Here is a 26,312-nt window from a genome sequence, read left to right on the forward strand (position 1 = left end):
GTAAACAAGAACAAAAAGAATGAGATGTTATGTTGTGATCCACATTCAGTTCCCATAGTCCTCTCTTTGGGTGTAGATGGCTCTCTTCATCAAAAAATCATTGGATGATAAAACTACCTAAATTAATATGTTTATTTAGCTCTTTACCAATCAGATTCCCATAATCAGATTAATTAATCAGTTTAATATTTATCAGATTTAATATTTAATATAAAATATTAATCAGATTAATATTTTAATGGCCTAAAAAAAAAGTTCATATGGTAAAACAAAAAAGTCAAGAATTTCAAGAGAACAAATGAAAAAAAAATCAAATGAAGGTGGCTTAGCTGTACCAGATCCAAAATTATATTATAAAGCAGCGGCTAGCAAAACCATTTTGTATTGGCTAAGAAATATACTACTTGATCAGCGGAATAGGTTAGGTTCAAAAGACAAAATAGTCAATAATTTTAATAATCTAGTGTTTGAGAAACCTAAAGACCCCAGCTTTTGGAAAAAGAAATCACTCTTTGACAAAAACTGCTGGGAAAATTGGAAATTAGTATGGCAGAAACTAGGCATAGACCCACACTTACCAACATATACCAAGATAAGGTCAAAATGGGTTCATGACCTAGGCATAAAGAATGAGATTATAAATAAATTAGAAGAACATAGGATAGTTTACCTCTCAGACCTGTTGAGGAGGAAGTAATTTATGACCAAAGAAGAACTGGAGATCATTATTGATCACAAAATAGAAAATTTTGATTATATCAAATTGAAAAGTTTTTGTACAAACTAATGTAGACAAGATTAGAAGGGAAGCAATAAATTTGAAAAACATTTTTACAGTCAAAAGTTTGGATAAAGGCCTCATTTCCAAAATATATAGAGAATTTACTCTAATTTATTAAAAAAAAAATCAAGCCATTCTCCAATTGATAAATGGTCAAAGGATATGAACAGACAATTCTCAGAAGAAAAAATTGAAACTATTTCTAATCATATGAAAAGATGCTTCACATCATTATTAATGAGAGAAATGCAAATTAAGATAACTCTGAGATCCCACTACACATGACAGGGAAAGAAAATGTGGAATGTTGGAGGGAATGTGTAAAACCTGTCATACTGATACATTGCTGAAGGAACTATGAATACATCCAGCCATTGTGGAGATCAATTTGGAATTATGCTCAAAAAGTTTTCAAACTGTGCATACCCTTTGATCCAGCACTGTTACTATATATATGATTATTATTTTAAACTAGATGAACTGGACTGAATTATTCTAGACAATCAAGAAAACAATCAAATCCTGATGTATAGTATTTGCTAATTTCTAAGGTGTAAATTCTCACATTAAAATGCTAAGAATGTATCTATTTGATCTATTTCCAGAACATTCCTGTTGAAGACCAGAAATTAATGATAGATTCTTGATGGAACTAGTGATGTTTCATCTAGTTTCTCCATGATTTTAGAGGGAAAATAGTAGCTATGTTTAAATTTGAGAGAACTCTCAAGTTAAAAAGGATATAGATCTATTTTGCATGGCCCTATAAACGTTCTTCAGAAATTGCATAAAATTGTTTAAATTTTATTGTAAAAAATAAAAAGAAATAAAGCAAACAACAACAAATCCACTTCTTATCAATTAGATCTATCCCCGAAGTAGTAAGAAGTCTTATTTAATAAAGGGTTTTCTCAATCAGGAAATCAGCAAAGCCTATATAATAAATAATTATGTAGGTATTAGGGAAATGTACCATTCAGATATAGGTCGAACTAAATAATATCTACCAGCACTCATAAGTCAGAGAATTTGTGATTCTCTGGAAAATACCTTTTGTACTACAATGAATTATTCTAAATTAATTGTACATAGAGGGTCCTAATAAATTTATGACTATTTAATGTTCAATAAAGCAATGTGACCTATTGGCTTAAATAAATATTATCTTTGAATACTGGATAGATTCCTAAAATGATTCCTATTTAAAATAAAATCTAGGTCTCATTTCTAGAATATATAAAGAACTGTGTCAAACTGATAAAAATACAAATCACTCCCCAGTTGATAAATGGTCAGAAGATATGAACATAAGACAATTTTCAGATGATGAAATTAAAGCTATCTATAGTCATGTGAAAAAAAAATGCTCCTAATCACTATTGCTTAGAGAAATGCTAATTATAACAACTCTCAGGTACCACCTTATACCTCTAAGATTAGCTAAGATAACAAGAAAAGATAATGATAAATCTTGGAAGGGATGTGGGAAAATTGGTACACTAATGCATTGTTGGTGGAGTTGTGAAATGATATAATAATTTTATAGAACAATCTAGAACTATGCACAAAGGCCTATCAAGGGGCAGCTAGGTGGTGCAGTGGATAGAGCACCACCCTTGAATTCAGGAGGACCCGAGTTCAAATGTGGTCTCAGACTCTTAACACTTCCTAGCTGTGTGACCCTGGGCAAGTCACTTAACCCCAGCCTCAGAGAAAAAACAAACAAACAAACAAACAAACAAACAAACCAAAAAAAACCAAAGAGCTATCAAATTGTGTATGCTCTTTGATTCAGTAGTGCCATTACTTACCATGTATCCCAAGAAAATCATAAAGGAGGGAAAAGGACCTACATGTGTAAAAAATAATTATAGCCATTCTTTTCGTGGAAGCAAAGAATTGGAAAATTAGTAGATGCCGATCAATTGGGAAATGACTGAATAAATTATGGTATATAAATGTTATGGGATATTATTGTTCTGTAAGAAATGATCAGCACAATGATTTCAGAGAACTCTGGAGAGACTTACATGAATTAATACTAAGTTCAATGAGCAGAAGCAAGAAATCATTGTACATGGCAACAACAAAATTTTACAAAGATCAATTCTGATGGATATGGCTCCTTTCAGCATGAGATGACTGAGGCCAGATGCAATGATTTTGTTATGAAGAGAACTATCTACAGATAAAAACAGGACCATGGGAACTTAGTGAGGGTCACAGCATAGCATTTTCAATATTTTTGTTGTTTGCTTGCATTTTGTTTTCTTTTTCATTTTTCCCTTTTTGATCTGATTTTCTTGTGCAGCATGATAAATATGTATACATATATTGGATTTAACATATGTAATTTAGCATGTTTAACATATATTGGATTAATTGCTATCTAGGGGAGGGAGTGGGAGGAAAGGGGGGAATTTTGGAATACAAGGCTTTGCAAGGGTCAATGTTGAAAAATTATCTATGCATATCTTTTGAAAATAAAGCTTTAATAATACTAAAAAAGAAATAAATGGAAAGATTTACATGAACTGATGCTAAGCAAAACAAGCAGAAACAGGAATACATTGTACACAATAACAGCAAGAATGTGCATGATCCATTATGAAAGATTTGGTTCTTCTCAGTGGTTCAGTGATCTAAAACAATCCCAATATATTTTGGACAGAAATTGCCATCTGCATCCAGAAAAAGAACTAAGGAGACTGAATATAAATCAACACATGCTATATTCCCTCATTTTTTTTATCTCTTCCATATTTTTTCCCTTTTGCTTTGATTTTTCTCTCCCAGTAGGAATCATAAAGCAATGTGCTAAAATATAAATAAATAAATAAATGAAGTATTATCTATAGACATAGGTCTGATAACTGACTAATAAAGGGAGTAAACCCTTAAAAATTAAGGGAAATCTATTTACAGAATTCTTGCCATGGATTGTGACTTTTAACAATTTATCAGGTTGACATAGAAGGTCAGCCATCTACCTCACTATTTCAAACCCTTCTTCTCACTTTTGAATTCCCAATTTAATTTATCTTTTCTACTATTGAATCTTCCTACTCCCAATGATCAAGTTCTTTTAATCTGTAATACACATCTCTTACACATGGGAATGATACATAATTTAGTTGAGTCACTGGAACCCTAAACTAGCATTCTTCAGTCTTAATTCTTCAAACACTTCACACATACTTGATGCAAAAATGTGATTATCTGTGAAATTTTTCTCATATTTTTCATATAAATGAGATTTTATTTTTGCTGAGAAAGAGGGGCGTGATCAAGAGTTTCTTAACAACCAATACATTGATTATTAAAGTCCATTCAATAGCAATGTTTTGATTTCCTGACCAAAGCTAACCCACTTCTGTGGTAAAGATACTAATATTTTCACATTTTGTACTTTCTTCCAAAAAGAACCTGAGACGATAGTTTCACATTCTCTTACTACTTAACTTTCATTCAAAATAATTATAACTTAAGAGATCTCCCAGAACATTTTTTCAGAAAGTCCTTAATTATACATTTTACACTCTAGTAAAGGAGCCTGTAATTTTTGTAAGGTCCAGACTTTTATATTCTTCTTACTATTAAATGTCAGTGTAAGATTGAGCTATAGTAAAGTTTGAAATATATAGTTTATTAACGTTCACTTGGTCATTACCCATAATAAAAATCTTCCAAGAAGGAGTATCAATCAATCAGTGATCAGTCAGTTGGCCCTTCACTGAATGCAAAACCTCTGGGGTAGAAAAGCAAATGAAATTCAAATAAGTTTAATTCAATAAATATTTATTAAGTGCCAATTCCCAAATTAACATAGTACTTAAAATTGTGAGGCATAAAATAAAATGAGACTCCTAAATCAAAATAAATATATCAAGTGGAATGGAAAGCAGGCATCTTAGCACTAAGATAAGCTAAAAAAATTTTTTGTGGCAATGGGACTATGGAGATCATCTGCTTGAAATGCCTCATTTAACAAATTAAGAAATAGAGATTCAGAGGAATTCATTGTCTCAATATGATGTAAATAGGAAGTGACAAAAATGGGAGTCACACTCATTTCTTCTGGTCTCCAATTTAACATTTTCCTTATTATACAATACTACCTATTTTACTGAATGAGCACTGAATAGTGATTAACTCTCCAAAAGTATAGGCATGTTATTGCATTAGTGGTGGTGTTTGTAGGTTCCTAAGAAAATGCCTGATGAAGAAGGTTGAAATATTGTGGAGAGCATAGTTCTATTCCAATTCTGCCTGTTACTGGATGACTAACTTTAGATATTCTGCATTTCTGATTAAGTTTCTAATATGCAAAATGAAGATATAGATTGGAGTAGATTAAAAGTTTCCTTTTAGGATTGGAATACTCTGGAACTGATCCTAGGGCTATTATGAGAATTCATAAATGTAAAAATAGATAAATGTAAATAAGGTGAGTCAGAATAAAATGACAACAATAGAGACAAAAGTATTATAAAGGATTACTAATTTTCTGGCCAGATACAGGAAATTAACACCAAAATGAGACCTAGGCTTTCTATCTCTCCAGGCAAAGAAATATTCCAAGGAATTTCCTTGTGAACAAATGCCAAATGATGGCTATTTTCATCTGATTCGTGAATTACATACATGGGGAGAAATGGGTTAAATCTAGAATAGTCTATTATTTCTTAGACTAAAACTCAGGCCAAGAACTTGCAGATCTCAAACAAAGGATGGTATAAGGGCAGAAGTCATATGTTTTTCTGTATCAAACATATAGTGTGCTTTCCAGAGCCCCCAAATTGGGATGGCAAAATATATCATTGCTTTCTGGAACCCCCACACCAGGGTGATTAAAATATCCTGCTCTTTAGAGCCCTCAAGTGGGGGTGACAAAACATACTATTGCATTCTGGAGCCCCCACAACAGAATGATTAAAATATACAGTCAAGACTAGATCTCTGGAGGACCTAAGGACCAGCCCCAGTCCTTGGTCTTAGTGGAGGAATTATGAAGGCAGGAGATTCATGAGAATGATGAAAGATGGAGTCAGTTTATTTTAAGTACTCTCAGCCCTTAAATACCTTAGCAGGATTACATCATTATAGCACACTGAGCATGTGCTAATTGTAGAACCATTACATACTACTATATCACAGTACACTGCATAAGTGCTAACTATGGTAACATTACATCACCACAGCATACTGTGCATATGTTAACTATAAGTGTTATGGGCCAGAACTCTGTACTTGAAACAAGTATTCTTACAAGGTGCTAAGTGGAATTGATAAGACAATAGTTATCTAGTTTAGCATGGTGATTAATAGTTCTCTAGGTCACTATATATACTTAGTACTTAATATAGTTCTACAAGATTGACACCTATGCTACAAGATTCACACATACGAGAATGTAATTATAATAGACTATATAAGCCGGGACAAACTCAGGCAGATTCATTCATTCATTCAATAAACCCACTTGGCCAATGCAGAAGAAGTGGGGCAGAGTAGCTGCTGGCTTTAGGCATTTACATGAGGATGGAGTTCTTTATTTTGACTTCCAGGCAAGAGGAGGTAACTGAAGTGAAGTCAGAGGCACTGTATCCCCCAACCCAGGACTAGAGGTGATTATATTAATGTGTTCTAATTTGAAAAAAGAAAAGAGTAGGTAAAGGAGAAAGAAACAATCATACAAAGTGACTGTAGATATAGGGAAGAACTTGTTTTATTCTCCAAGGAGAATATTAAATTTAAAAAGTCTCTCCTACTTCAAAGAGGAAGATTATATAGTTATCTGACTAAAAATAATTTATAGAACTCATAAACAGATTTTAAAAATCAAATGAGATTGAAGGGAAAAAAAAATAAAAAATAAGTTTAATCTGAGAAAAACAAGACTATTGAAAAGAAAAGGAGATCCAAAGTATTAAAGAACAAAATGAGTATTTGAAAATTAGAATTGGTATTTCATGGGCAGGAAGTGGCTGCTGCTGCTGCAGTGGTGGTATTAGCTGCAATTATGGCAATAAGTGAGGACAATTATGAAGGGTTTGGAGAAGAAAAAAAAGCATGGAGGAGCAGGAGGATAGAAAGAAGTGTTGGTAGAAATGAATGGTAGGGTGCTTGTAGAAGTGAGAGAGGGATGATAGCAGAAAAAGGAAGGAGCCGAGATATAGGGAGGGTGTGAAGGAGAGGCTTCTGAGAAGAAGGGATAAAAAGAAAATTAGAATTGGAAAAGTGAAACTCAATGAAGTTATAGGAGAACAAGAAATAACAGAATATAAAAATAAAAGAGAATGTGAGATGTCTTATGAGAAAAGCAACATATATAAAGAACAGATCAAGAAGAAAAAATATAATAATAATTGGCATACCTGAAAACTATGACAAAAAAGAACCTTTACACAACAATCCAAGAAATAATTAAAGAAAATTTTCCTAAAGTGATAGAACAATAATAATAAAAAAAAAAAAAAAAACAACTAACAATTGATACTTCAGAGATCCTACAAGGAAAATATACAGGAAAATCATTGTAATTTTTTTCCTGCTTTCCTTTCTTTTTTTCTTTTTTTTGTATTAGTTTTAAGTAAATAAATATACTAAAAATAAATTATTGTCAAAATTCTCGTTACTAGGCTCACCCTTCATCTGGAAGATGATCATTTTTTACCTGGGAGTCAGTGTGGCTTCAAAAAGGGCCTCGTCAATATGGAGCTAACACCATTGAAAAAATGCCAGGAGCAGAGCAGAATTTTGTACACATTTGTAGATTTGAAAAAGGCCTTTTATACTGTGAGTCATGAGAGATAATGGAAAATTATTTTAAAATTTGGTTGTCTAGAGAAGTTCATCAGAATTATACATCAATTACATGATGACATATTTTCCTGGACTCTGGATAATGGATGTGTTCGCATGTTTCCCTAGTCAGGTTGTGAGTTTGCTCCCATACTTTTAAGTATGATGTTTTCAGCTTTATTTTCAAGTGTCTTCAACAACATCAATATCAGCTACTCCACTGATTGTAAATTATAGCTTGTAAAGGCTACAAGGAAGGACTAAAATGGAGGGAGCCTTGGTGAATGATTTTTTGTTTACAAATGATTGTACATTAATGTAGCCTCTAAAGCTGTGGTACAGCAACATATAGAGTAATTTTCTTCTTGTTGTGCTAATTTTGACTTAACAACAGCAAAAAGAAAAAAAAAAAAACACACAGAAATTGCCAGCTAGCACCACAACACCCATAACTTGAAGCACCTGCTATAGAAAATAGAGAAGTTTTAAATATTGTAGATAAGTTCACTTATTTTGGCCATATACTCCCTAGTGATGACACATTGATAATGAGGTTGGCATATGTATTGCCAGAGGCAGCTCAATGTTAGGAGGCTTCATAGAAGAAAGGAAATATTTGACTGATTGTAAAGTCTGGGTTAGCTCCCTGTTGACCCCAGGATCAACCAGAGTAAGGATCAGCAAAAATCCTTGGTCTTTAGGGGGAGAAGTAAAGGAGAAAGACAAACTTTTTCAAGGCTGGCCACCAACTGTCCTTCTCCATGTCCTCCTGCAAAGTGATTCTGGCTTGTCTTACTCCACCCTCTAATCCCTTCTACAATTATCTGTATACACCAAAAGATTGAACAGGCACAGAATAGTGTGAAAGGCTCTTTTCCAAGCATATGCTAATAGAGTATTGTCCAATAGGTAATTAGCCTTAAGTGATCTGTTGTTTGATTCCAGTGCACCTATTCAGAGTTTCAGCCCTTTACATCTCCCACTTTCTTTTGTTTTAGAACACAGGTGGTCATGCCATACCTGACTTCTCAGAGAGGTGAGAATCCCAAAAAGGAGGTGATCATGCCCTCCCTGACTTCTCAGAAAAAGAGGTGAAAACACTGAAAAGGAGGTGATCATGTCCTCCTCCTTGACTTCTCAGGGAGGGAGATAAAAAACACAAAAGGGAAGTGGGGAGTCAAGTCAGATATTGTTAGCAGGTTTCTGGGCTGAAGGGTCTTATTAGAAGCAGGTATACACAAACCCATCAGTATGGGAGGTATTACAGAAGCACACATAGCAATAATGCACAGGCTATTAGTGATGACTTTCCCCACAGCTGGTGCAGGCTCAATGTGGTGTAACAAATATGAATTGTACATGCAAGTAGTGATATAACAAACAATATGAATCAGCATGGTATTGTAAAAGATTTCCAGAAATCCTTGAAGGAGGATAGGTAAACAAGAATCACACATACACCTCCTTCAAAAGCCAAGAGATAGTCCAAAACCTATCTATTGTCCATTGCTTTACATGTCAGGGAATCTAATTATCCCTGGAAGTTTTTGAAGTCCTACAACAGTCTTTTTATGTGTTAGAGAATCCAATGATTTCTGAGGGTTTGGAAGTTCTATAACAGTCTTATCTTGTCTCAGAGAATCCAATGATTCCAGAGGGTTTTGAAATCCAACAATTTTTGAGTCAACTGCCATGCTCTTTCAGTGGGGGTCATAATCAGTGATGGAACCACCCAATGTTTCTTGAGTCTTCTTTGTTTCAAGGGTCTGCTCCATCTTTCGCCTATGGACAAGACAAATACGGCTTGTTGGCACTCATCTGATTCCTTCTCCATCTTTAGGATATAATCAAACCCTCTCCCCCAACCAGTTAACCTATCTGGTTCCTTCTATTCACCACTTTCTGGGTCTCTCCACCTCACCTGGCGATTATCTAAAGATAATGGAGCTGCTCGCACTGGACACTGCCCCTCAGGTGGGTTCTAAAACCTGTCCATAGAAGCCAGTACATCTTTGTCAAAAATCAAGAAATTAATTGTATAAAGAGCTAGATTTAGAAATTCTCTAGAGTTACTTGTGGCACCCCCTTTCTTTTCCTTTTGGAGGAGTGTCTTAATGTCTCTGTTTCTCCTCTCCACTATTGCCTGTCCTTGAGGATTAAAAGGTATGCCAGTTGTGTGTAAAATCTTATACTGTGCACAAAAGTGTGCAAAATGTTTAGAAGTATATGCAGGTCCATTGTCTGTTTTTATTGCTTGTGGCACATCCATAATTGCAAATGCTTGTATAAGGAATTCAGTGACCACTTGGGCTGTCTGTTTTGCTGCTGGTATTGTAAAAGTGAATCCTGAAAAAGTGTCTACTACAACATGGATAAAAGACAGATGACCAAAATATTTATAATGGGTCACATCCATCTGCCAAATTTCATTAGGTTTCAAAACCATGAGGTTTCTTCCCTGGAGGGAACATAGGAGAATGGAAAGGAAGGCAAGTTGTACAGACTTTTACTATGCTCTTAGCTTCTTCTCTTCTTATTCCAAAGCTCGAGAAGCCTGATGATATTTAAAATGAGATTATTGTGCTTCCTGAAATAAAGGAGTACTGGCCAACATGGTTAGAAGGCTATCTGCCTTTGAATTACCATCAAAAATAGGACCTGGGAGTCCACTATGAGAGTGGAAATGCAAGATATAAATCTTAACTTGATGCTTTCTCACTTGCTCTTGAAGTTCCTTAATGAGCTGATATATATAGCAGTCTACAAATTTTATTTGGCTGTGGCAATTCTTTATACCACACCTACTGAATAGGCCGAATCAGATATTATATTTATATCTCCTGGATAATAAGTAAGAGCTAGAATGATTACATATAATTCATTCTGCTGAGTAGACTGAAAAGGAGTTCTGACTACTCTCTTTATAGTTAAGTCAAGAGAGTATACAGCACAAATAATATGTTTGGATGTATCTGTAAAGGTACTTGGTCCTTTAAGAGGAACTTTAGAAACTTTTTCTTCAAGAATCCATCGCCAATTATGTAATAGTCTGGTTATTTTTAATGGAGACCTGTGTGTAAGATTTGGAACTGTGACCAATAAAATTTGCCACTTAGGGATGGTTTCACAGCATACATTAATTTGTGCATTAGTATAAAAGGTATACATCTTATCAGGTCTTATCACAGATATTGTACTGCTCGCTCAATGCCCTTTAATAAAATTCTAGCCACAAGCACTGGGTAAAGAGTAAGGCTTTTTTTTCTATTTGTGCTGATAGGTTCACCCACTCTATCACACTGTTTCTTTGATGAAGGACTGCTGTGGGTGCCTCTTGTGTAGCAAAAATTGATATTTCCAAGGGTTTTTGAGTGACTCTTTCAACCACATTGGATAAAGCCAGTTCAACTTCTCTCAAAGCCTCTTGAGTTTCATTTGTAAGCTAGTGTGGTGAGTTTAAAGCACAGTCTACCTTTAAAATATCATATAACAGTTGCAATTGATAGGTAGTCAAGCCTAACACTGGACGCATCCATTGGATAGCTCCTATCAATTTCTTAAAGTCATTTAAGGTATTTAGCTTCTTTGTTCTTAAGCAAAGTTTTTGTATTGTAAGCACCTTAAGAGTATCATTCATATCCTATATATTGAAAGGAGCATGTCTTTGAATTTTTTCTGGAGCTATGTGCAATTTGTAGTTCCTTGGTGTTTCCATGGTCTTTTGTAGACATGTTTCTAACAGTTGTTCCTCAGGTGCACATCCCAATATATCATCCATGTAATGTAATAACATTACTTTTGGAAATGCTTTTCTTACTGGAGTATGAGCAGCAGCAACATACATTTGACACATAGTAGGGCTGTTTTTCATTCTCTGTGGCATAACTGTCCATTCATATTTTTTATAAGGCTCAGCTAAGTTAATGAAGGGCACTGAAAAGGCAAATCTTTTCATAGCCTCCTTATCCAGAGGGATAGAATAGAAATAATCCTTAATGTCTATAACCAAAGAGGCCATTCTCTAAGCAATTGAGTAGGAGATGGAAGTCCAGGCTGAAGAGTTCCTATAGTTTCCATCTAATTCATTTACCTTTCTTAAATCAGTCAACATCCTCCATTTTCCAGATTTCTTTCTTACAATAAATACTGAGGAATTCCAAGGACTTAGAGAAGGTGGTAAGTGTTCTTGGTCAAGTTGCTGCTCTACTATATATAATAAGGCCTGAATTTTATCACTACCCAAGGGCCACTGTTCTAGCCACACTGGTGTATCAGTTTTCCATTGGATAGGAACAGATGAAAGTATTGACAGGCCTTCAACAGCAGACCTGCCTAAAAAAATCGAAGGACTTATCTGTAATCCTAACTGTTTTTTTCAACTATAAAAGGAATAAAAACTCCTGCTTCACCTTCAAAATTCTATCTCAAAGGAGATAGCACTAACTTCAGCTGCTATTGATCCTCCTACGCCAGACATGTAGGTGTCTGCCTTAGTCTTTGGCCAGTGACTGGGCCAGTTGGCACCTCTAATGACTGTGTGATCTGCACCTGTGTCTACCAATCCTTCTAATGGTATGCCATTTATATAGATAGTAAGAATAGGATGGTCAGCTGTAACTGCTGCAGTCCAGAATATTCCTGGATTTTGTTACTTGGAGGTAGATCTGAGTAACAATTACCAGATTGCTTATTAGGGGTCTGTATCAGTAAACCTGATGCTACTACTTCTCCTGGTTGATAAGTCACACAATCTCTATCTATGTTAGTGACTGGGATATTATCTACACATTCCCCTGTTTCTCATATCAGTGTATGGATGAACACTCAGGAGGTGAAATGGTCAAGCCTACTGTGCCTGGAGGCAAAGGATCCATAGGCTGGAGAGGAACAGATTTCACTTCTCCAGGGGGTATGTCAGTTATCCCAGCTGCATACAACTCTACTCTTCCCAGTTGTAATCCCTTTCTACCATCAGGTTGCTTTCTGGCTGATTGATTGTGTAATCCCTTTCTCCCATCAAATGGCTTCCTGGCTGATTGGTCATGTCTGAGTACGGAACTTCTAAAAGCTGTCTGGATATAGCATCGGCTGCCATCATGCCCCAAGTGTTTTTTGCCTGGGGCTGGACCCCTCATCCCATTTCCATGAATCAGTTTACACTCTGATGCGCAATGGAAGCCTTTGTTGCATTTTGGACATGGGGTATTGGGTTTTCTCTTCCCACCCTGTTTTCTCACTCTATCTCTATGCCAACATTGAGCTTTCAGATGTCCTACTTTACCACATTGAAAGCATTAAAGCGTCTCACTGGAAGTCCCTTGCAAAAAGGGACCCTGTCTTTCCATGTTCAAATCTTGGGAAGTCTGCATCATAGCCTGGCTATAAAAGGTATTTGTGCCCACTGTGGCACAGTGTCTTATGATCTCTTCTAAAGGAGCATCCTTATGTAGTCCTAATATAATTCTTCTACAAACCTCATTAGCATTTTCTTTGGCAAGTTGACTTATCATAATTGCTGTTGCTGCATTTTCACCATTAGTCCATATGACAGCTGTCTGCAAATGTGCCACAAAATCAGCAAAGGTTTCATTTGGCCCTTGTGCTATTTTTGTGAAGGCCTGCTGTATTTACCTGGAATAAAACACAATGCTTTGATAGCAGTAGCAGCAATTTGCTTATATGCTGCCATGGGGTAATTAATCTATACTGAAATATCTGCATAAGAACCTACACCTATTATTTGTTCATAGGTGATTAGAGTTTTAACTCCAGTTTGCCTATTTCATTGGGCTTGCCTCCTAATAATTAACACTATATTCACTATATTAATAATTACCACTATATTCAGAAAGCCACAACAAGTTTTGTCCAGGTTCTAAGTATGTCCTTGCTATAGATTTCCAGTCCCTAGGGGTAAAGACTTCATATAACATCTTTTTTTTTTTTTTTTTTTTTTTTTTTTCTGTAATAACATCTTAACATAAGATGATGTAGCCTCATAAAGAGTGCAAGCCTTTTTCAGGTCTTTGAGGATTTCTAGATCAAAAGGAGTATATCTTCTACTTTCTTGACCTGAAGAGTTAAACTGTTGAATCACAGGATACATTTCTATTCTCAAATCAGCTGTATTCTGCCATTCTTCTATGGCTTTAATTAGTGCCTTTTGCAATCTAGTCATAGGAAGGGATGATTGCGGGGGGGGGGGTAGAGGTGGGGGGGTGCTGGTGGTATCACTGCCCCTCCTACTACTCCTGTACTCTCCATCCTGGAAGGTGAAGTTGATGGTGTCAAGGACCTGTTCCATAGGCAGAGTTAAAGCTGAGATGGAGGATCACCACTTTCTTCAACCTCACTTAAGTCCTCCTGATCTCTGGTGATATTGCCATTAATCTGTCCTTTGTCTTTCTCTTTTTCATCACACTTCCTCATCTGGCTGTTCTTAAAACTTTTTTAATATATAATTTGAAGGATTTTTTAAGGCCAATTGTATCATGTTGTATATATAGAATATTTCCTTAGAAATTGAATGAGGATGTTTATCATTTTAGTATTCACATAGTTGATCTCCTACTAGTTTCCAATAATCTGCCCCTATATCTTCTTCCTTTAAGAGTCAAGGGGATGTACCTTCTAATGTGGCCAAGACTCCAGTGATCTGCTCCCAAGTTACAAGTCTTGTCCCTTGACCAACTTGAGTATGCTTTCTATAATGCTCCCTTGGGGCGTGGGTGGGGGTGGAGCTGGGGCTGGGGGAGAATCTTTTCCTAATATCTGCCCTATTTCAGCTAGAAAAAGGTTACTAGTTTAGCCCTTAACAAAGTAAGTTCTCGCTTTGTCTATTAAAATATTCACCCTATTTCCTGGTCATCAGGGACTTTTTCAGTGAAATTAGGTCCTTGGTTCACATGTTGGGCACCAAATATGAAGTCTGGGTTAGCTTCCTGTTGACCTCAGAATCAGCCAGAGTCAGGATCAACAAAAGTCCTTTGTCTTTAGGGGGAAAAGTAAAGGAGACAGACAAACCTCCACGAGGCTCGCCACAACTCCTTCCTCATCCTCTTCCAAAGTGACCCTGGGTAATCCCCTAATCCACCCCCTAATCCCTCCTACAATTATCTGTATACACCAAAAGATGAATCAAGGTGGCAAAAGTGAGAATCTGGGGGGCATAAATTAAAGAATGACTGAACAAATTAGGCATATAAATGTATGAGAGTATAATTGTGCTATAAAAATTGCTGTAAGGAATGATTTGAGAAACTTAGTAAAACTTGTATAAACTGACTCAGAATGAAATAATCAGAACCAATATAACTATTTATTAAATGGCTAAAATGTGTAAAGAGACAAAAAACCTTTTGAAATAATTAGGAACTCTGATCAGTATAAAGATAGACCAGATTTCAAACATGATTTTGGATGTAATAAATCCCTCTGAATATGATGGGAGTAGTAATAATATATCTTACTCATTTTCCCATACAGAAGTAAAGGAAGGGTTTTATTATTTTGTTTTTTAGACATGATCAATCTGTATTTTAAAAAAAATGATTATGATAGCTTTTCCCCCTCCAATTTTAATTGACTAGGGTTGAAAAGAATATAGTAGAGTTTGCAGATTTAAAATGTATAATGATTTTTAAAAATAATTAGTTTATTTAAAAGCATGTTGTGAGTTCTCTCTTCCCCTCTTCTCATCAGACAAGTTGCTGATAAACTTTTACTACAACACTACTCTTTATATGTGATATATCTTTCTTAAATTTTCATTTCTAAAAAGGTAGATAGGAAGTGTCTAGTCTCAATTTTGATAAATAGTAAGAGCTTGTTGTTGGAGGAGAGGAAGAAAATGGTTATATTATAGTGGGATTTATCATATCTAATGGTAGATACAGCATAGTCAAAATTATAGCCAAGAATTTAGGAATCAGAGGTCAGGAACTTTAAAGATTTATTCTCCCTGGATGCTAGGCTGCTTTCCACTGCTGCTACTATCACTGTTACATCCCACTGTCTTTTCTGCCTGCTTCTGTGCTGTGTTCTTGGCCAATCCCCACCTCAGTGTTCATAGACCTTGTTGCCTACTTTTCTAATCTGCCCAGGCTTAAGAAATTACTCACTGTGATTTTTTCTTAGCTTTCCCAATCAGATTTTAGTACAATGTGCTTTGTAAGTCATTGTGAAGGAAGTTGCGAGTAATTTAAGGCAAAACAAAGCAAAGGTAAAAAAATTATTTATAATTTTGACATATTGATTAAGTCTTTGCTAGAGAATCAGAAAGCAAAAGCAACTCAAGAAAGCCAGAAATTTAAAAATAATCCCATTCACAAACAAAATTCTGACATGCAGTTGATTTATATTAGAAAGAAAATTGTGAGACACCAAACAAATTAATGTATCTGCATCAGATTCTGTCTGGTAATTTTAAGGGGCATAATAAATTTATATATTTAAAGCTTATTATACTATGCATATTGTGTGCATCTCCAAAGGATAGATCTAGGGGAAAGAGTTGGAAATTTCAAGTAAGAATATTTGGTTCAAAAAAAAAAAAAATTCTAAGAACAAAATGGATTGTCTTATGAAGGAATTAGTACTTTGCCATTGGAAATATCCTAATAGTCCTTAGGTAACCATCTCCCTAAGGAAATTGTAAAAGATATTTTTATGCATTATATAGAAAGTGAAAAATAAAAATTCTAATCACTTCCAATTCTGACTAATTTTACTGTTATTAAATAAAGTGATCAAATTGAATGAATAATTGAATAAAAATAATTTATGAAATGTCTACTTTATGCAAAGTATTAGGATAAGTCCTAAGAATTTAAATTTTTCAAAAAGTGAGACAACACCTCTCAAGAAGTTCATATTCTAAATCTTCAGTTGCATCAAAGTAGATAGGAAATAAAGAAAGGGACAGGGTAAAAGAAAGATAATGCGAAAATGTGAACCAAAAAGTCATAAAATCAGAGGAAGAGAAAGTTATAATTTTCAAAACAAGATTTAGAGAGGTCTCAAGGTAAGGAACTATTTAGGTGTCTAAGGAGAAGAATTCACCTTATTAAATATCATAAATAAGAATCCTTGTGTTCAAAGACATACTTCTGGCCCTGAGGAAGTATTTGGATAGGAATAAGAAGCACAAGAGGCTAAATATATTCTAGAATTTTCAGAAATGGAAAAATAAAAGTTGGACAGATATTCCTTACTATATGTAAAATATATTCAAAGTTCCTCTCCTTAGTCTCCCACTTAATTTTTGAAGCTATTTCATGCTTCCACTGGGAGCCAAACAATTAGTAACATGGGCACCAGGCCCAGAGAGGTCATTACATTTATGTTGCATCCCAGGAAGAGAATCCTCAGAAGCATTTATTCCTGAGGCCTATCTGTCAGACATTTTTTCAAGTGGGTATATGGAAGGCAGAGAGAGTAAATAAATCTACAGCCAAATAATTCTCTAATAATAATCAGTGTTTTTCTGAACATGATGGCCAAATCAGTGAAGAAATGGTCACATTTCCTTATTCAAGTTATGCTTCAGCTTTTCAGTGTTTAGGATTTATGTGACTAGTTAAGTTGTAAGGCTTAAACATTCTCTTTTTTTGTAGAGAATATGAAAATAAAGTAATTTCTTAGAAGCTTTATAGAGATCGAATTTCTTGATTAGTCAACCATGGATATGTTTTATAAAACAGTGTTCATTTAATGGGAAGAAGAAGCAATGAAGAAGCAGATAAGGGCAAAAGAAAAGGAATTCATTAGGCTGAGAATATACATGCCTATTTACATAAAATATTCCTTCTTCCCATTAAATGAATCTCTATAGTCATTCATCAGACATCTTTCCTCCAGTTTATTATAAATAAGTCATTCAACAACATTTAGTAAGTTTTTGTGATGTGGCAGGCACTTTGACATGCAATTAGGGGGGAAAAGCCAAAAAAAGAGTTCCTGCTCTCCAGGAAGTTAAGTTTTCTAGAAAGCAGACTATCCTTAAATTTCTAGAATTGTATAAGCTACATACAGAGCAAATAGAAGACAACCCAAGAGAAAAAGGCAATAGAAATTAAAGAAATATGAAAGGGAGTTGCAGATTGTGAGGTGTGATCTCCTCTTTGAAAGAACCCAGATACACTAACATGGAGGTAAATGGGTAGAACATTTCAGACACAGAGGTACTGTCATTGAAAGGTCACAGAGATGGGAGATGTCATGTTGTATTTAAATAATTATTAATTGATTAGATTTCCTAAATTATTGCATATGTACTGTCAAAAAAAGTTATAATTATAAAGTAAAATAAAAAAAATTTAAAAAAAAAGATTTCCTAAATTATAGAGTATTTGTATAGAAAATGCAAGAAGCCTAGTAATATATGAAGGGATCATCAAGGTAATGATGACCTTAAATTTCAAAGAGAAGAGTTTAGATTTGATGATGGGGGTTACTAGAGCTTGCCTGTAGAAGGAGAAAAGAAAAAAAAAAAAAAAACATTTATGTAGTGACTACTATGTGCTAAGTGTTTGATGAATATGATCTAATTTTATCAATACAATAACTGTGAAATAGATACTATTGTTATTCTCATTGTATAGTTGAGGCAAATTGTGGTTACATGACTTGTGCAAGAGTCATATAGTTCATAAGTGTGTGAGACCAGATTTAAAACCAGGCTTTTCTATCCCAACTGAGTGTTCTATCCATTATATCACATAGCTGACTAGGAAGGGATGAAAATCGTTAATTTATACTTTAAAAAATATCACCTTGGAAAATGAATGATATATGGATTAAATCAGAGATTCACTTAAGGCAGGAAGATCAATAACAAAACCGAAATAAGAGATGATAAATTCATGAATCAGATTCTTTAATGTATTTCTTAGGGTCTACTAGATTGCAAAATTCTTAAGAGCAGGATCTATTTTTTTTTTTTAATTTTATATCTCAGCAGTCTTGCACTCAGTAAAGGTTTTGACAGAATTTTGATTTGTTGAATTATAGCCACCCTTCCAAGTCCTTCACTTGATTCATCTGGTTCTTAATGAAAAGCAGTTACAATAGAATCCATACTTCCCATTTGCTCCTCTATTGCTCTGGAAAAGATTATGTAATCTTTTCTAAAAGTTGTTCAAAATACTTTAAATATTCCTATTCGTGAGGGGAATATGCTTAGGACTTCAAGGGACCTAAAATCTCAAGGTTGTTCCTGCATTCCTGCATAATATCTCCTAAATTCACTAGAAGAGATCTCTCTAATATGTTAGTAGGGAGAGTTTCTCACTGCTGTGACTCTGACTTAATTTCCCAATGCCTCAATTTCCACATCAATAAAGTGTAGAAGATTGACTCAATAGTTATAAAATCCTTTGCAGATCTAGTTCTCTAATCCTACAAACATGTCTTGATATGAGGATACACATGAAATTGTAACCAACTATTCCCTCTTAGACACGTGCTCTAATTTGTTGGCATTAATTCTTATGGTAGCTGTCTTTTTTTTCATTCTCTGGGGGCCTCTGTTTTTGTTGAATATTATTCAACTTGGATCATATGTCTATGATCATTCCAGCACTCTGCACCACACATTGCCTGCCTCACTTTCACAGCCTGTTTATCTCTTCTCTTTACAATCACATAGTCTGTTAAATACCAATGCTTGATTCATGAAGTTTTTGTTTTTGTATTCAGGTAAATGAAATATAGTCTTTGGAATGAGAAGATCATGAGATGCACAAGTCTTCAGTAGTAAGTGATCACTGCTGTTGCTGTTTTCAACTTCATATCTCCCAAGGACTCCCTGCCATGTCTGATAGTCTGAGCTTACTCTAGCATTACCACACCATCCATATGTGAAACTATTGATTACAGCAAATGGAGAAATTTTGAATAAGTTCACTTACATTGGCAGTATCCTTTCAGGGATGCACACATTGATTATTAATTTGACACACACATTACCAGATCTAACTCAATGTTTGGTAGACTCCATGATAAAGTGTGGGAGAGGAAAGTTACTAGATTTACTACCAAATTGAAGTTACAGAGCTATTGTGCTGACATTGTTATATGCTTGTGAAACTGGGAAACTGGTGCCATTCCAGAAAACCATATTGCTTCTATTTGAATTGTCTTAGGAAGAATCTGAAGATCACCTGGTAAGATAAGATACCAGATACTGAGGTCCTTTCTTGAAGGAAACTGCAAAGCATTCAGATTCTACTGCAGAGAGCACAACTCCATTGATCTGGTCACATTGTTCAAATACCAAATATACACTTGGCAAAAAGACTCTTTTATGGAGAACTCATACAGGACAAGTGCTTACAAGGTAGCCAGAAAAGATGATAAAATGATACTCTCCAGATTTATGTTATAAACTTTAGAATTGATTGTGTATGACATGTGAAACACTGGCAGAGGACTGCCCAGTATGGCATGCCCTCATCAGGGACAGTGCTGTGCTCTATGAACAAAGCAGAACTAAATTAGCCCAGAAAAAAATGTAAGATGCCTAAGGTTAAAGAGTTCATCTCAAATGTTCACAGAGATTATTTGTTTCCTATCTGGAGTAGAATATGCCAAGCTCATATTGATCTGATCAACTATAGTTGAACACATTAACTTGATTCTAATATAGTGATGTCTTTTTAATCCTCTTTGAAAACAAAGGACAACAAACAACTAACACTAATGGAATAGAGAAACAGTCTATCAGTTATTTCTTATTTAGGGTACATAATTAGTTTATCTTCTTTTTCCAACATATATTTTTGAATTACATTATTTTATCATCTTTCCTTGTTTGTATTGTATCCCAAATTGCTCATATCTAACTTGTGTTTCTCCATTACACTCATTTTCAGTTTCAGAGAGTATTGTGTTATACGATTTAAGGTTGTAAAAAAATCACCAGAAAAGTATGAATCTTTGTTTTAGGGAAAAGTTTAGAATCATTAAAAACAACACTGTAATTTCTGAAAAAAATTCTAGCCTTTTCTATGTTCAATTTTGATTCCAACTGAGGGTCCAATTATTATGTCTTTTCAGGATTCATATACATATATATACACACACATACACACACACACACACACACACACACACACACACACACACATATATATATATATATACACATATATATGTATATGTATTATGTATGCACTCTCAATAGACTATCCATTCAAATGTACACAATAGTCTGAAAATAGGCATTTGTCATCCATTTGGCATTTTCTTTGTAGATGGTTACATCAAAGTTGTTGTTTTTTTTTTTTTTAAATACATTAAGGATATAATTTAGAATTTTTCTTCTTTTTTTCCTGAAATCATAAGTTTACCCTTGGATCCCATGACTTGACTGATAGAAATCTCTCATTCTATTATATGTATCACTTACTCATATTTATTTAATAACATCTTTTATATGATGTATTGTTCATAGTTCCTTGTTGGTAATTTGTTGCATTCTGCTTTTAAGTGCAAGACAGCTTTTCGTTATCATTAATTGATCTTAAATTTCAGTTCTTCCAAAAAAAGAGTGAATGAATAAGTTAATGAAAAAATTGAGTGCTCATTATGAGTAAAGCACTATAATGAGTAATGGGAATACTCATAGATAAGTTAGCTAGTCCCCATTTTCAAGGGGTCTGTATTCTAAAGTGAGAGACAACACATGTAATAAGGTTGGGATATAAATCAATGGGAAATAACCATGGTCCTTAGAGGACAACATCAGGGTATATAGCAGCACCTTCTCAATTTTGTTGGCACTGATAAAATAATATCAGTAGCTGATATTGAAACATTTGACATTGCCAAAGACTTGGAAGACAAAAAAAAAATATTTTCTAAGTATTCAATAAATATGGTTATAAACCAGAGGAGAATGAAATAGTTTACTTGTAAGTACTTAAGTACTTGTTACTGAAATAGTAACTTGTAATAGTTTCCTCTGTATAAGGGAAGAATTTATGACAAACAACATATAAAGTAGTATATAATTTAAAATAGAAGAATAAGATAGAAGAAGAGAAAGAAGAAGAAGAAGAAGAAGATAGAAGAAGAGAAAGAAGAGGAAGAGAAAGAAGAAGAAGAAGAAGAAGAAGAAGAAGAAGAAGAAGAAGAAGAAGAAGAAGAAGAAGAAGAAGAAGAAGAAGAAGAAGAGGAAGAGGAGGAGGAGGAGGAGGAGGAGGAAGAGGAGGAAGAGGAAGAGGAGGAGGAAGAGGAGGAGGAGGAGGAAGAAGAAATACTAAAAGAAAAGGAAAGAAAATGAGCAAGAAAGAGAAAAAGCCTTGACCATAGAAAGCTACTACGGTGAGAGGGAAGATCAAATGCTAATTCAGACAAGGACAAAATGTTCACAGAGGGAATCTCAAAGAATGATATGAATTGGTCTCAAGCTCAAAGAGGCTTTTTGGAAGTGCTTGTAAGAGACTTTAAAAGAGAAAAAAAAATATATGGAAGAAAAAAAAAATGAGAAAATAAATGAGAACTACACATGAGGGAGTCAACAGTGTGGAAAAGAAAGAAAAAAAAGACTAAAGAAAATAACCTCCATGAAAATACAACTGGTCAAATGAAGAATCAAAGAGCAGATTGCTTTCAAAAAAGCTCAGAAGGCTTACCTGTATTGATGCCAAATGAAGTAAGCAGAAACAGCAGAATATTGTATATAGTAAAAATGATCAAGTATTAATGACTTAGCTATTCCCAAAAATACAAAGATCTATAACAATTCTGAAAATCCTCTAATGTAAAATGTAATCTACAGAGAAACTAACAAAATCTGAATGTAGAACAAAAATAATTTTTCACTTTCTTTTTCTTTTCTTTCCTTTCTTTTTTTTCTCTCTATATTTGCTTTCACAACATGACTAATATGAATTTTTTTTACATGAATACCTCTGTATAACCTTTATCAATTTTTTGTCTTCCCAATGACAGGGAAGGAAAGAGGATGGGAGAGAATTTGGAACTCAAAACTAAAAAAAAAAAAAAAAAAATCATATAATTGAGAAAAATATTCAACATCCAGCCATTCTGGAGAGCAATTTGGAACTATGCTCAAAAAGTTATCAAACTGTGCATATCCTTTGACTCAGCAGTGTTACTACTGGGCTTATATCCCAAAGAGATTTTAAAGAAGGGAAAGGGACTTGTATGTGGAAGAATGTTTATGGCACCCCTCTATGTGGTGTCCAGAAACTGGAAACTATGTGGATGCCCATCAATTGGAGAAGGGCTGAATAAATTGTGGTACATGAATATTATGGAATATTATTGTTCTATTATTATTGTAATGACCAACAGGATGATTTCAGAAAGACCTAGAGAGATGTACATGAACTTATGCTGATTGAAATGAGCAGGACCAGGAGATCATTGTACACTTCAACAACAATACTATATGATGATCAATTTTGATGGATGTGGCCATTTTCAAAATTGAGATGAACCAAATTAGTTCCAATAGAGCAGTAATGAACTGAACCAGAAGCAGGCAGCAAAAGAATTCTGGAAGATTATTATGAACCACTATATAGAATTTCCAATCCTTCTAATTTTGTCTGCCTGCATTTTGGATTTCTTTAACAAGCTAATTGTACACTATTTGTTTTTTTTTTTTATTAATTTTATAATTATAACATTTTTGACAGTATATATGCATAGGTAATCTTTTACAACATTATCCCTTGTACTCTTTTCTGTTCCGAATTTTTCCCCTCCTTCCCTCCACCCTCTCCCCTAGATGGCAGGCATTCTCATATATATTAAATATGTTATACTATATCCTAGGTACAATATATCTGTGCAGAACCGAATTTTGTTGTTGTTGTTGTTGTTGTTGTTGTTGTTGCAAAAGAAGAATTAGATTTGGAAGGTAAAAATACCCTGGGAAGAAAAACAAAAAATGGTAACAGTTTACACTCATTTCCCAGTGTTCCTATTCTGGGTGTAGCTGATTCTGTCCATCATTGATCAATTGAAATTGGATTAACTCTTCTCTATGTTGAAGATATGCACTTCGATCAGAATTCATCCTCATGACAGTATCATTATTGAAGTGTATAATGATCTTCTGGTTCTGCTCGTTTCACTTAGCATCAGTTGATGTAAGTCTCTCCAAACCTCTCTGTATTCATCCTGTTGGTCATTTTTACAGAACAATAATATTCCATAACATTCATATACCATAATTTACCCAACCATTCTCCAATTGATGGGCATCCATTCATCTTCCAGTTTCTGGCCACTACAGAAAGGGCTACCACAAACATTTTGGCACATACAGGTCCCTTTCCCTCCTTTAGTATTTCCTTGGTATATAAGCCCAGTAATAGCACTGCTGGATCAAAGGGTATGCACAGTTTGATAACTTTTTGGGCATACTTCCAGATAGCTCTCCAGAATGGCTGGATTCTTTCACAACTCCACCAACAATGCATCAGTATCCCAATTTTCCCACATCCCCTCCAACATTTGTCATTATTTGTTCCTGTCATTTTAGCCAATCTGACAGGTGTGTAATGATATCTCAGAGTTGTCGTAATTTGCATTTCTCTGATCAATAGTGATTTAGAACATTCTTTCATATGAGTGGAAATAATTTCAATTTCATCATCTGAAAATTGTCTGTTCATATCCTTTGACCATTTATCAATTGGAGAACAGCTTGATTTCTTATAAATTAGAGTCAATTCTCTGTATATTTTGGAGATGAGGCCTTTATCATAACCTTTAACTGTAAAAATGTTTTCCCAATTTGTTACTTCACTTCTAATCTTGTTTGCAGTAGTTTTGTTTGTACAAAAGCTTTTTAATTTGATATAATCAACATTTTCTATTTTATGATCAATAATGGAAATCTAGTTCTCCTTTGGTCACAAATTCCTTCCTACTCCACAAGTCTGAGAGGTAAACCATCCTATGTTCCTTTAATTTATTTATAATCTAGTTCTTTATATCTAAATCATGGACCCATTTTGATCTTATCTTAGTACGTGGTGTTAAATGTAGGTCCATGCCTAGTTTCTGCCATACTAATTTCCAGTTTTCTAAGCAGTTTTTGCCAAATAATGAATTCTTATCCCAAAAGTTGAGATATTTGGGTTTGGCAAACACTAGATTGCTATTTTTATTCACTATCTTGCCCTTTGAACCTAACCTATTCTATTGATCAACTAGTCAACTTCTTAGCCAATACCAAATGGTTTTGCTGACTGCTGCTTTATAATATAGTTCCAGATCAGGTACAGCTAAGCCACCTTCATTTGATTTTTTTTTTTCATTACTTCCATTGAAATTCTCAATCTTTTGTCCTTCCATATGAATTTTGTTGTTATTTTTTCTAAGTGATTAAAATAGTTTCTTGGCATTCTGATTGGTATAGCACTAAGTAAATAGATTAGTTTAGGGAGTATTATCATCTTGATTATATTTTCTCAGCCTATCCAAGAGCACTTAATGTCTTTCCAATTATTTAAATCTAACTTTATTTTTGTGGCAAGTGTTTTGTAATTTTGCTCATATAATTCCTGACTTTCCTTTGGTAGATATATTCCCAAAGGTTTTGTACTATCAACCATTATTTTGAATGGAATTTCTCTTTGTGTCTCTTGCTGTTGGATTGTGTTGGTAATATATAAAAATGCTGAGGATTTATGTGGATTTGTTCTGTATTCTGCAGCTTTGCTAAAGTTCTGAATTATTTCTAACAGCTTATTAGCAGAGAGTTTGGGGTTCTCTAAATATACCATCATATCATCTGCAAAGAGTGATAGTTTGATTTCTTCATTACCTACTCTAATTCCTTGAATCTCTTTCTCGGCTCTTATTGCCGAGGCTAGCGTTTCTAGTACAATATTGAATAGTAATGGTGATAGTGGGCAGCCTTGTTTCACTCCTGATCTCACTGGGAAAGGTTCCAGTTTATTGCCATTACCTATGATGCTTAGTGATGGTTTTGAATATATGCTCCTTATTATTTTAAGGAATAGTCCATTTATTCCTATACACTCAAGTGTTTTTAGTAGGAATGGATTTTGGATTTTATCAAATGCTTTTTCTGCATCTATTGAGATGATCATATGGTTTTTGTTAATTTGGTTATTGATATTGTCGATTATGCTAATAGTTTTCCTAATATTGAACCAGCCCTGCATTCCTGGTATAAATCCCACTTGGTCACAGTGAATGATCCTGCAGATGATTTTCTGTAGTCTTTTTGTTGATATTTTATTTAAGATTTTAGCATCAATATATATTAGGGTGATTGGTCTATAATTTTCTTTCTCTGTTTTCACCCTACCTGGTTTAGATATCAGTACCATGTCTGTGTCATAGAAGGAATTTGGTAGGACTCCTTCAATCCCTATTTTTTCAAATAGTTTATATATCATTAGAGTTAGTTGTTCTTTAAATATTTGGTAGAATTCATATTTAAATCCATTTGGTCCTGGGGATTTTTTCTTAGTGAGTTGGTTAATAGCTTGTTTTATTTATTTTTCTAAAATGGGACTATTTAGACTATTTACTTCTTCCTCTGTTAATCTGAGCAAGCTATATTTTTGAAGGCATTCTTCCATTTCATTTAAGTTATCCGATTTATTGGCATAAAGTTGAATAAAGTTGCTACTAACTATTGTTCTAATTTCCTCTTCATTAGTGGTGAGTTCTCCCTTTTCATTTTTAAGACTAGCAATTTGCTTTTCCTCTT

Source organism: Sminthopsis crassicaudata, chromosome 3 (genome assembly GCF_048593235.1).
Source record: "Sminthopsis crassicaudata isolate SCR6 chromosome 3, ASM4859323v1, whole genome shotgun sequence".
Lineage (NCBI taxonomy): Eukaryota > Metazoa > Chordata > Mammalia > Dasyuromorphia > Dasyuridae > Sminthopsis > Sminthopsis crassicaudata.